The sequence below is a fragment of the Homarus americanus genome, unplaced genomic scaffold, assembly GCF_018991925.1.
Source record: "Homarus americanus isolate GMGI-L3 unplaced genomic scaffold, GMGI_Hamer_2.0 scaffold6317, whole genome shotgun sequence".
Classification (NCBI taxonomy): domain Eukaryota; kingdom Metazoa; phylum Arthropoda; class Malacostraca; order Decapoda; family Nephropidae; genus Homarus; species Homarus americanus.
The window spans coordinates 18,554,077-18,567,170 of NW_024730668.1; positions in this window are offsets into that span (position 1 = coordinate 18,554,077).

Here is a 13,094-nt window from a genome sequence, read left to right on the forward strand (position 1 = left end):
CAGTTGATGCCAAGGTCTAGTGCTTATTTATTTATCTGTCCTTAAGAGTGACTAAGTTTTTCTCTTTTAAAATGTCACTCAACTGACATGTTCTAATTAATTTTATTACAAAGGGCTAAAATTTTTATCTCTTGTGCAAAATATATGATGTTTATATTAAAATTATTCGCTGTCTTGCAAGGATTCTAGCAATGCAAATTATATTCTCCTAACTTTAGTCTGTAATATTATATAAGATAAAAACTGTAAACCTATAACCACCAAACCCTGGCTGGGAAGGAGGAGGAGGAGGAGGAAGGGGAGGAAGGAGGGGGGAGGAGGGCAGGAGGGAGGAGGAGGAGGGAGGAGGGAAGGGGAGGGAGGGAAGGAGGAGGGAAGGGGGAGGGAGGGAGGGAGGGAGGGAGGGGGAGGAGGAAGGGGAGGAGGAGGAAGGAGGGAGGGAGGAGGAGGAGGAGGAGGAGGAGGAGGAGGGAGGAGGAGGGAGGGGAAGGAGGAAGGAGGAGGAAGGGAGGGAGGGAGGGAGGAAGGGAGGAGGGAGGGAAGGGAGGAGGGAGGAGGGGGAGGAGGAGGAGGAGGAGGAGGAGGGGGTGACAGTGACATGTTTGACAGCTGGTGCTGAAGGTCTAGTGAAGTATTTATTTGTTTATTTATGTCCTTTAGCTTGAGTTTATGTTTTTTGCTTATAAAATGTCATAGAAGTGACTGGAGAAATATAATTTACATTACTGGAATTCTTATAAGATAATGATCAATATGAATATAATCATGCTATAGTTTGCACTAGACAAAAATTTTAGTAATCATTTAGTACATTATTTTGAGTACATGTACAGTACAGCTTTGCCCCTAGGACAGTGTAGCGTGCCCAGAGAAACAATAGGAACGAATTTTAAAATATGATGCGCCAGATTGACTCGCGCAAAATATATATATATATATATATATATATATATATATATATATATATATATATATATATATATATATATATATATATATATATATATATATATATATATATATATATATATATATATATGCTGATAACCACAAGGAAAGAAGAAAACACGAAGTTCCCAAGCGCTTTCGTGTAATTCACATCTTCAGGGGTGAGTACAGACTAGAGAGAGTAATACAAATCAAGGTGTATATATACAGAGGAGGGTGAGACCAGGTCCACAATGGTCAGGTATTAGGTAATGACCCTACTAATCTTTAAATAGCACACAACGGTTGGTGGTCAAGTCAGATGGTCAAGTGACCCGGCCTTCTCACCTGATCACAAATCTTCTTAATTACAAAATTGTCCAGCTTGTACATGCCGTTACTCAAATTCATGTTGAATGCTTCGGTATGTTTATTAAGACTAGATTCTATGATGTTCCTACTATCAATTGAATTACATGGTAATATTGAGGAGGCATTATCCCAGTCAATGCAATGCTTGTTATCCCTCAAATGAACAAACAGAGCATTGGATTCCTGGCCTGTCCTAACACTGTATTTGTGTTGTTTAATGCTAGTTGCAAGATCTTTACCTGTCTGGCCTAAGTAAAACATATTACATTCCTTGCAAGGAACTTTATAAATGCACCCAATTGTGTTGTTGGGGGAATTCTTGATTAACATTTGTTTAACAGTGCATGAGTTTTTAAATGCCACATTGACGTTCCAGGTTTTTAGCTGTGCAGGAATGTGTGAGAAATTTTTGTGAAATGGTAATATTAAGATATTCTTATGGTCATGGGTGGGCTTGGGGTCAGTTCTATAAAAAGTTTTCTTAGTAATGTTTAAGCATTTGTCTATGAAAGATCTAGGGTATTTAAGGTTTGAGCCAATAATATATATATATTTGTATTCCTCATCGATGAATTCCGGACTGCAAATTCTCAAGGCAAGTAAAAACATTGTTGAAAATACTGACTGTTTGACTTTATTATGGTGGGCAGAATAATAATGAATGTATGAACACACATTAGTTGGTTTTCTATAAATACTGAACTTAAAAGTGTTACCTATTCTGTGTATCAGACAGTCTAGGAATGGCAATTTACAGTCTTGCTCTAATTCCTGATGAATTTGATCGAGGCTAAGTTGTTAGGGTGGTAGGAAGCTTTTAGGTCCTCATTACATGGCCAGAGACATAATACATCATCAACATATCTAAACCAGACTGCTGAGGGTGGTAAAATATTACTTAATAGTTTCTTTACAAGAATTCATATATAGGTTGTAATACAGGTGAGAGTGGATTACCCATTGCCATACCAAATTTTTGAGCATAATATTCCCCATTGAATTCGAATTTGCAATCCTTAATACATAGTTTGATGAGTTAGATGAAGTCGTCTTTAAAGCGGGCAGTGAAATGTTATCCAGAATCTATGAGACTCCTAGTAAATCATCAACTGGGACCTTTGTAAAAGTGGCGTTACATCAAAAGCTGACCAGTTTAAAATCATGATTAATGTGTAAGTTATTGAGTTTATCACCAGATTCATATTATTCTTGATATTGGAGTTAGAAATGTTGCCAACTAGGGGATTTAGTAAAGAAACTAACCATTTAGATAGTTTATAGAGATTATTAACAGGCTAATGATGATGGGTCTTGCTGGGTTATTAGGCTTGTGGGTCTTGATTACACCGTACATGTATGGCAGTGGAGGGGACGTTGAAGTAAGATGTTTAATGAGAGTAGCTTTGCCTCTCAATAGGACTTCAGTTTTTTGTTGAACGGTGTTGACAGTGTTAAGAGGATTATTTATGAGTTTAGAATATGTTGTAGTATCACAAAAAGGTCATTCATTTTAGAGATATAGTCATCTTTGTTTAAGATCACTACTGTGTTCTTTATCTGCTTTAGTGACATGTAGATCCTTATTTTTCTTAGGGCTTGGATTGTTTTGGTGAATTCTGGACAGTTTGGAACCCAAGGCTTGGACATAGATGCATACACAACACCATACACATCATTAGCTCAGTTGGGTCAATCTCTTATAAACTATCTAAATGGTTGGTTTCTTTACTAAATCCTAGTTGGCAACATTTCTAACTCCAATATCAGAATAATATGGATCTGGTTGAACTCGTAGCATTAATCATGATTCGCTTTGATGTAACGTCTTTAAGATCTGATTGATTCTCAAGTGACGTGGCTATTAGCTGTTATGCACAGGAGATGGGCTGTGTGCAGCTAAGGCCTTCGTGAGAGCCAGTGTGTATATATATATATATATATATATATATATATATATATATATATATATATATATATATATATATATATATATATATATATATATATATATATATATATATATATATATATATATATATATATATATATATATATATATATATATATTTTATAAATTGAGGAAAATAGAAACAGCAGTACCTTAGCTTCCGTCTTTATTCATTTGCCTCTGAAGATGTCTTGAATAAAAGGCAGCTAAATACTCCGATGATTATCAAGATTTATCTTATCCACGTTTTCATTGTGGATTTACATGTAATGTTTAAGCATTTGTCTATGAAAGATCTAGGGTATTAAAGGTTTGAGCCAATATTATATATATATTTGTATTCCTCATCGATGAATTCCGGACTGCAAATTCTCAAGGCACGTAAAAACATTGTTGAAAATACCCTAGATCTTTCATAGACAAATGCTTAAACATTACTAAGAAAACTTTTTATAGAACTGACCCCAAGCCCACCCATGACCATAAGAATATCTTAATATTACCATTTCACAAAAATTTCTCACACATTCCTGCACAGCTAAAAACCTGGAACGTCAATGTGGCATTTAAAAACTCATGCACTGTTAAACAAATGTTAATCAAGAACTCCCCCAACAACACAATTGGTTGCATTTATAAAGTTCCTTGCAAGGAATGTAATATGTTTTACTTAGGCCAGACAGGTAAAGATCTTGCAACTAGAATTAAACAACACAAATACAGTGTTAGGACAGGCCAGGAATCCAATGCTCTGTTTGTTCATTTGAGGGATAACAAGCATTGCATTGACTGGGATAATGCCTCCTCAATATTACCATGTAATTAAATTGATAGTAGGAAAATCATAGAATCTAGTCTTATTAAACATACCGAAGCATTCAACATGAATTTGAGTAACGGCATGTACAAGCTGGACAATTTTGTAATTAAGAAGATTTGTGATCAGGTGAGAAGGCTGGGTCACTTGACCATCTGACCTGACCACCAACCGTTGTGTGCTATTTAAAGATTAGTAGGGTCATTACCTAATACCTGACCATTGTGGACCTAGTCTCACCCTCCTCTGTATATATACACCTTGATTTGTATTACTCTCTCTAGTCTGTACTCACCCCTGAAGATGTGAATTACACGAAAGTGCTTGGGAACTTCGTGTTTTCTTCTTTCCTTGTGGTTATCAGCATATATACATATATATATATATATATATATATATATATATATATATATATATATATATATATATATATATATATATATATATATATATATATATATATATATATATATATATATATATATATATATATATAAATTATATATATATATATATATATATATATATATATATATATATATATATATATATACATATATATACATATATATATACATATATATATATATATATATATATATATATATATATATATATATATATATATATATATATATATATATTGTCCTAGTGTCATTCAAAATTTAAGAAAATAAATGAATCCTTCCATTTCTTGATATGCTTATGAGAAATGGCCAAAACTATAAATTTAAGGTATATAAAGCCCACAGGTAGACAGTTTCATTCACTTATCGAATCACCTTGAGTCTACCAAAATGTCAGTTTTTCTGTTATGTTCTTAAGATGTCTGCGTTTTGTGACTGAATTGTGCGATGAATTGAAACACATTCGTTCTTTGCACATAAACTTGGGTACCCTTCTGTGTTTGTTGATCGTTGTTTTTAAAGGGCTAAAATCCTTTCATTCCTCTCAAACCAGACAAGTTCCTACACTTAAGAATATTTTGACTCTGCCCTATCGTAATGAATTTGTCCCGTTAGTTCGGTCCCTCAAGCTTCTAAATATTAATGTTGTATTCTAGTATGACTCAACCATTACCAATATGTTAATAAGGAATAGCCCAAGTTTGAATGTAAATGGAAGTGTTTATTGTATTCCGTAACAAATGTAATTGTAATTATGTAGGTCAGACAGGAAAAACACTGCAGCTCAGAATCAAACAACATAAGTATAATATCAGAACTGCATCTGAAAGCAGTGCCTTGTTCGTTCATGTTAGGAATAATAATCACCCCATTGCTTGGGAAAAAAAGCTTAGAAGTATTCAATCATCTTGTGTCACAGAAGACTTCTTGTTGAAGCTAGTTTGATTAAGGATTAAAATCAATAAACCTTAGTGATGGTCAGTTCAAAACTGATATGTTACATAAATTTATTTGTCAGTGGCCCAAGGTTAAAAATGCTTTGAAAACCTTTGATCTAGATGTATGATAGTTATTTTTGTGGTCCCTTTTTTCTGACCTGACTTGGCTAGTCCGTCACCACCCTTCTCTTAAGCTCCTCTCGTGTGTGTTGGTGTGGGGATTAGTGGATGTCATCATTTTGACCTGACCTCATGTTTTTAGGTCACCCTGTATATTTAAGCCTCTCTCCGTCCATGTAATCCAGTTGCCTCTGAAGATGTCTTGAATAAAGAGCAGCTAAGGTACTCCGTTGTTTCCATTTTCGTGTGATTTTATCAAGATTTATCGTATCCACGTTTTCATTGTGATTTACGATATATATATATATATATATATATATATATATATATATATATATATATATATATATATATATATATATATATATATATATATATATATACTGTCTTTACGGACAACCATATACAAACAATACTCACTAGCCATTAACCCTGGGTGGTCTGTGTTTGCTTTATCTTTTTAGTAACGATAAATAATTGAAAATTAAGTGGGGAAGCTTTTCGTAATGTAACACAGGAGAAGCAATCAGGGCAAATTTTAGGATTTTTAGCGAATATGACTAACCAAATACACTGGAGTACTAACAGTGCCACAGCGTAGCTCATATCGTGAAGGTACAGGCGCTGGTCTGACAACGACGTAAAATACTCAACCTGCGTGAGGACAAAAACATCAACAATTTCGGCAAAACAATAAAAGAAAATTAGATCGTCGAGCTGTTTCTCATATTGTCGTCATCACCTTACATATTTAACCAAGAATATCACAAGGATAATTTGTGACGTGCAGCAGTGTGTGGTGACGTGCAGTAGTGTGTTGTGATGTGCAGTAGTGTGTTGTGACGTGCAGTAGTGTGTTGTGAGGTGCAGCAGTGTGAGGTGATGTGTAGGTGTAAGTGTATACAGGTGTAGGTGATGTAAAATAGTGTGAGGTGATGTGTGAAGTGATGTGCAGCAGTCTTTGATGATGTGTAGCAGTGTGAGGTGAGGTGCAGCAACGTGAGGTGATGTGTAGCAGTATGAGGTGAGGTGATGTGTAGTAGTTCGTGGTGACGTTCAATAGTGTGATGTGTAGGCGGTGAGATGATGTGTATGAATGTGTGGTGACGTGTAGCAGTGTGAGATTTATCAGTGTGGCGTGCAGTCGTGTGATGTTTACGTGTAGTAGTGTGAGGTGATGTGTAGCACTGAAGGGTAACGTGCAATAGTGTAGGATGATGTGTAGCAGTGTGTGGTGACGTGCAGTAGTGTGAGGTGATGTGTAGCAGTGTGTGGTGACGTGCAGCAGTGTGAGGTGATGTGTAGCAGTGTGTGGTGACGTGCAGTAGTGAGGTGATGTGCAGCAGTGTGTGGTGACAGGTCAACTTCCCTGTTTGAACAATCAAAACGCATACCTTAACCAAATGCCAACAAGGTATCTGTTTCTAGTTTATCAGGGGATATTTACTGCAATATTGGTGTTAACATCCTCCAATAATTACTTTTTTTAATTAGCTGTATTAATTTCCGTCTTAACCGGTCATAACAATACACCTTTTTTTCCAGTGCAATTGAACAATGTTACTTTTAGTTTCAACATCTTCGAATGGAATCAACATTCTTACACTTGATTAATAACAATCTTTGCTTTCCGTTCAACAATCATCTGCAAAACTTTTCAACAGTCATTCAGCATGACAATGCTGCTTGCTTTCAACAATCGTCTCATTCTTCATTGACAAATTTACTTCGTAGCAACTTGTTTACAAAACTAAGTAACAATCTTTAAAACATCACAACTATGCAAAAAAGTTTATGTTTGAGTGTTTTCTCTAATGAATCAGAAAAGACTAGTTGATCTGTTCGAACTTTTGAAGCAAGTAACGAATCACCGGTCGAGATGGTGTACTACACACACGAATATTTTCTAAACACGAGTGTGCAGCTATACATGTCTGATTCGTCGCCGAGCCCTCAGCATGCCACGGGCACCGAATAACAGTGCGCACACAGATCGAGCGCATTATCGGGGCCCAAGAGCCGAACAAGATTTCCTCGTAGTTGCGGCAGCCGCCAGGTTCAGCGCACCACGGCATACTCCATTGTGCAGTATACCAACGCGAAAACAGGGTTGAAGCGGCTCACACCAGGAGAGCAGACCTGAATCATCGACAATGAAACTCTGGATCTAATACTAGTGATGCTGCTTGAAGCAAACCTATGATGACCTTGAGAGAGATAAAGAGAGGAGGTCATGGATATATTTCCTACAAAACCACATTTCAGTAAAGTGGCAGCGCTTTCGCGTTATTTGGAGGGAGCTGATATCACTGAAAATGTCCGTGACTGCTGTAGAAAATTCTCCCGCAGTAAAGAGGAGGCGAGACACGCATGCACTACGTGGATGCTGGCGACGGGTCACCACAGCAGCAACTAGTACCATTGATGAGACAGGTATGCAATTATGTAACCACTTATCAACTATCTGTAGTATGTACTACCGCATTAGCAAAGTAAACTGTATATAACAGTGGTATAATATTGATCTGGTTTGATTCATCCGTACAACTTTCCTTGTGTTAATGTTTAATTACATTTTGGTATATTTCATCCACTGATGTTTCATTTCAGGGTTCGAAATCTCTGTGGACCAGAGGACGTACGGCAGGGCAAGACGTGGGGGCGTGTGAATCGCCGTTGGTGGACAACTTGGCAGAAACACGACGATGATTGCTGCGATAGCTGAACACTGGAATACTCTATCACGAAAATTCACTGCGAGACATTGACGAAGGAAGTATTCAGTGATTTCATCGCATCACTTACCTTGTGTCAGAACCTGAATCCATACTTGTTCCAGACAACGCTCAATTCACAACAGTATCGCAGCAGTCTATCCCGAGCTGAATTTTAAATTTCTCCTCATACTCTCCTTGCTTGAACCCATAAGCTTTGTTTCTCTGTGTTTAAATCATACCTGAAGCAGTACCTCCTGCGTGAGGCTCACGGTGCAACGCAGCCATGCCAGGTAAAGAAGGAGTGACTCAATGCACTGAGGAGAGAACATTTTTGCAAGTTAACGTGGAATTTCTGCACTGCCTAGTGTCACGGAACATGTTGTGTCATGAGACTTGCTCTCAACCATATCAACACCTACTTGGTTCAATGTAATGAGCGCCGAGACATCTTCAATTGATATACAGTAGGTCTACAGTAATAAGAGTATAACCCTGCCTGCCTTACCGTTTGTTCCACTTTGAAGCAATTCACAACAAAAATCTTCTATACACTCATGGATTCTTTTTTTTACTGACAGGTTACTATTCGTGGGAGCAGAGGAGGAAAGCCAGTCAACAGGATGCTGATATGACCTCCTCTCTGAAAATCCCACTGCCCCTCCCGCCCTCACCTGCCTCCATCCCTACCTTACAGCCAGGCAGAAACAACCCACCAAGTGTACAGGGGCCTTTACTGTGAATTAGCTAAATGAGTATCCTTAACACCAATGTATTTAGCTATTAGTATAAGGCCCTTTTTTCTTTGTTTCTTTTAAGCAATCGTATGTTTTATGTAGCTACTACATACTAAAGACTAAAAGACTAAAGATATTACATAATTACATAAGTTTATACCAGAAATATAGAAAAGAATTGAGTGCTTTACTTATTACTTTCTTAGAAGTGGATGTAGCCTACGATTCTTAACTATGCAAAAGCAGTTTCGGGGTCTTGTCAGGATGGTAAGTGGTTGGTAAAATTACAGGTCAAAATACAGTAAATATTCAGTTATGTTTATTCAGACAAATTAATGACAAATTCAAAATAAAAAGCCTCCTAGAATAGGTGTGTCATAGGAGGAAGATCCGCTAAAACTAATGGCCCATCCTTTTTGGTAGATTTTAGTGTATATAAACGAAAATAATTTCAGTTTCAATATTTTGCAACCTTTGCTAGGTAAATTTTAGCGTGAAATTTATCGAAAATCTAACTACAACTGCATTAGTGCATTACAATTAAATAGTGAACATTGCTTTCTGACTTCATTCCTTAACAACCCAACTAACATTTTTTTCTGTTTCAGATTCTGATGCATTTATAAGTTAATATTTGCGATGGCTGGGCTGCTTGTGTCAGGACGGAGGAACCAAAAATCCAGCCATCTCAGTCACTATCTTGGGTCTGGGAGAGAGCTCCTGAAGTCGGAGTTGCCTACATTGAGAGATGCTGAGATACGGTGTTTAATCAGGCAACAGTGAAAAGAACTAAAGAACTTATAATAAAACAGTGACATTGCCAGTGATATGACCAAAGCTGTCTTGGCATTATACACTCTGGCTAACGCTCAGTTCAAGCCTCCAGTCATAACAAGACAGAAGAAGATTAGTGAGAGATCACAGCTGAAGTTGGGGAAAAGGCAAGAGATATCTCTTGGAGAGGAAAACTTGCAGTTAAGGACAGCTTTAAGCAAGCAACTGGACCAGTTATTTGGATTATACCATTTGCAAGTGCCCAATTGTTCTCTGTCCTGAGTTTGAGGATCGTGACTGTAAATCTGAGGCCTACATCTCCCTTGTATTTGCAAGCGTGAACTGAAGATTCCTGTGATCGAACCGGCATTTGTCAAAGCACAGAGAGAGAAGATTGGTGGTATAGAGGCTCTATGATTTCTGGCTAAGATATTCCGGAGTCCAAGAGACAGGAGGCTGCCACAGAGAGACAGAAGAGGAGAAGAGTTGCTTGCGAAAAGAGACTTGAGAAGGCCCAGGGTGAGGTAAAAAAGGCCGACATGATTGAGCCAAGCTGATTCAGAGTTTAATGATTCCCATGGCTGATCCGAGTGCTGACCAGAGAATGGTGACTTTGTCCCTAACCCAGAAAATAATGATCCCAAACCTTCCAGGCATAAGATTCGAAATAGTGGAAAGATATCTCGAGCATAGCTCTGGCCAGCATGTGACACCACACTGGTCTCAGAGAAACTGAAGAGATAGCAACAGCTGCCTGATTGACGGTGGTTTGATAAACACCTGATGATGTTCACCTGGTGATAGATCATAACAAAAGTAAGGAGAGCTAGAGAAACCTGTCAGTAACCTAGAAGAGGAGTTTGATAAGGGATAAGAGAAAAATGGAATCAAATTTGTTTGTTCTTGATGGGAGAAGGGATGACACTAAAGAACACGAAAGGAGATTCTGACAAGTTGTTCCCTGCCATGGTGAAGGAGGAACACTACTCCCTGCTGCAGGAACCAGGAGGGAAGTATTTGTGGCATTTCACTCCAGAGAAAGATGACATCAGGAAACCAGCTGAGATAGTGGCAGATAACATTGTGAACTGGCTCAGAGAGAGGATCGTGACCAGACCCTGCAGGCCATTGGAGGACAGCACCAACACGAACACAGGGTGGCAAGGGGGGGGCCACAAGAGTGGATAGAGCGGAAGATTGGGAGGAAGCTGGTCTGGGATTGTTTGTGACCTCCACACCAACGAGAGAGTTGCTACCAGACATCTGATCCAGGAGCTGATGGCAAGTCTCTTTTAAACAACAGATGTCTGGTCCCCCTGGCAAGATGCTGGACTCTGCTACCGAGTTAGAAATAAATCCGAGGTTTGGAAAAATCACAGTTGGGTCTCCACTGTTGAGCTTGCATACTGTCATTGACGACCTGAGTACTGACCAGTACTATGGTTACATGATTTGCAGTGCTTTCAAACTGGGGCCTTCCGATAGACTTGCTTACCTGCAGATAGGGTCCAGTCTCACATTCCCCAGGTGGCTCACAACGGTCTTGGGTTCTCTCCCTGGGTCGCCTATCATAACTGAAAGGGAACCAGCTTCACAACCTGAGACTTATTGTCCATCTATCGTGAGTGCTCCGCCTACAAATTGGTTCAACACTCAAGGTCAAGTCATCATACCTCCGAAGGTCTGAGGATGTTCTTCCAGCTTGAGCTCCTGGAGGAGTCAGCCAAGGAAGGTTGTTCAGATTGTGGAGAGCAGACTTTAGGAGATCTTCTGGTATGCTCATCCTGAGGCAGTTCTGCAGACAATGCTCTGCAGTAAGGAGGAGGAGGAGAAGAGTGGCAGTCAAAAAAGATCTTGGATATGAGACTTATGAGAGGATCTTGGGCATGACGAATCAGGTTATGACGATTCCTTCAGGGTCAGGAAGACCCTGAAGTCAATCTAGGTGCCAAGACCTCACTGATCTCATAGGATCTGGATAACATCCAGGCTGGCAGTGAGCTCCCCTCTTACCTGCAGCCTCACCAATGTTCAAGCCAGAGCTTCCTGACAACCCCATGTATGTCCCTGCCTGGCCCTCAGACACCCAGAGTAGATGCCAGTACAGAAGAGAGCGAGGCCAGCAGTCACGTGTACAGCCAGGAGGAGGGAAGGCTACATCTGGAGTCAGTGTCAGCAGGGGAGGTGATATAGGAAACAGAAGCAAGAAAGACATGTTCTCTAGGAAAGCAGCAACACCGGGGTCGTAGTAGCAAACTGGTTTTTGTATTTGATGATTTTTGTTTAAAGGAATATTAAATTTAATAAATGTGTCAAGATCATTCTTGTTTCAATTATTCTGGGATCATTTCTAACGTAATAAATTAACCTGATACATTTACTTTACTTTTAAATAAGCTTACTAGTGGTGTTGGTAAAAGGTGAATACTGAATTTCATAAGATTTCAAGTTAAAATTTACCTAGCAAAATGAAAACTTTTCAAATCTGAAGATATCATTTACGATTCTGCACATAGAACTACATCATTTTGATCACCATGCATGATTTTTTCAAACTAAAATAAAAAATTATTCGTGATGACGGTTACTCCTACTCTAGAATGATCTCTTCTTGATTGCGGGATTGTTCAGCCTCATGTTGCTTTATCCACCCACATTCTACCATGAACTGACCAATTGTTCGCAGTAAGGCTTAATCAATGTGAAAGGGAGCAACCATGGTCATGAACTTGTCTTCTTCATAAATATCTGGTTAATTCCACTGAACAAGTTTGGCAATAGACAAGGGATGATCAACGCAAATGATGGGTTGCTGTCCAAGATTCAGGTACTTTGTAATTGCTCGTATGATGTCCATACCATGCTGTACCATAAAGGGATTAGTAAATCCTTCATGGAAGAGTGACAGGGGTGAAGAGATTCCTGGTTGTACCATAAATATCTGCTCCTGGCGTTTTGTCGCTGCTTGTCATTTTGCAGCCATTCTTGTTCACTGTCCATTGCTCAGTCACAGATCCTAAAGGCAACATATGTTGCACAGTAGAATGCTCTGTGTAAACAACGAAAACTGTTTTTCTGGCAGGAACATGTTTGGAATAATGCCACATGAGTCAGGGAGCTGTGGGACAGTGCGAACCCGTAAGTCCACGTAGGCGGTTTCAAAGGTCCTGGGTTCCCCAGGTTGATAGGCTGTTGGCATCTGGAATACTGAAATGCTGGTGCCGTGAAAAGCTCCTGCAAATTTTGTGTTTAACGGGTTGAGATCCACATTGCCATATGCATCAAGTTTGCCAGAGCATAAAGACAAGGTTTGATGACACATTGAGCCCCAGTGAATGGA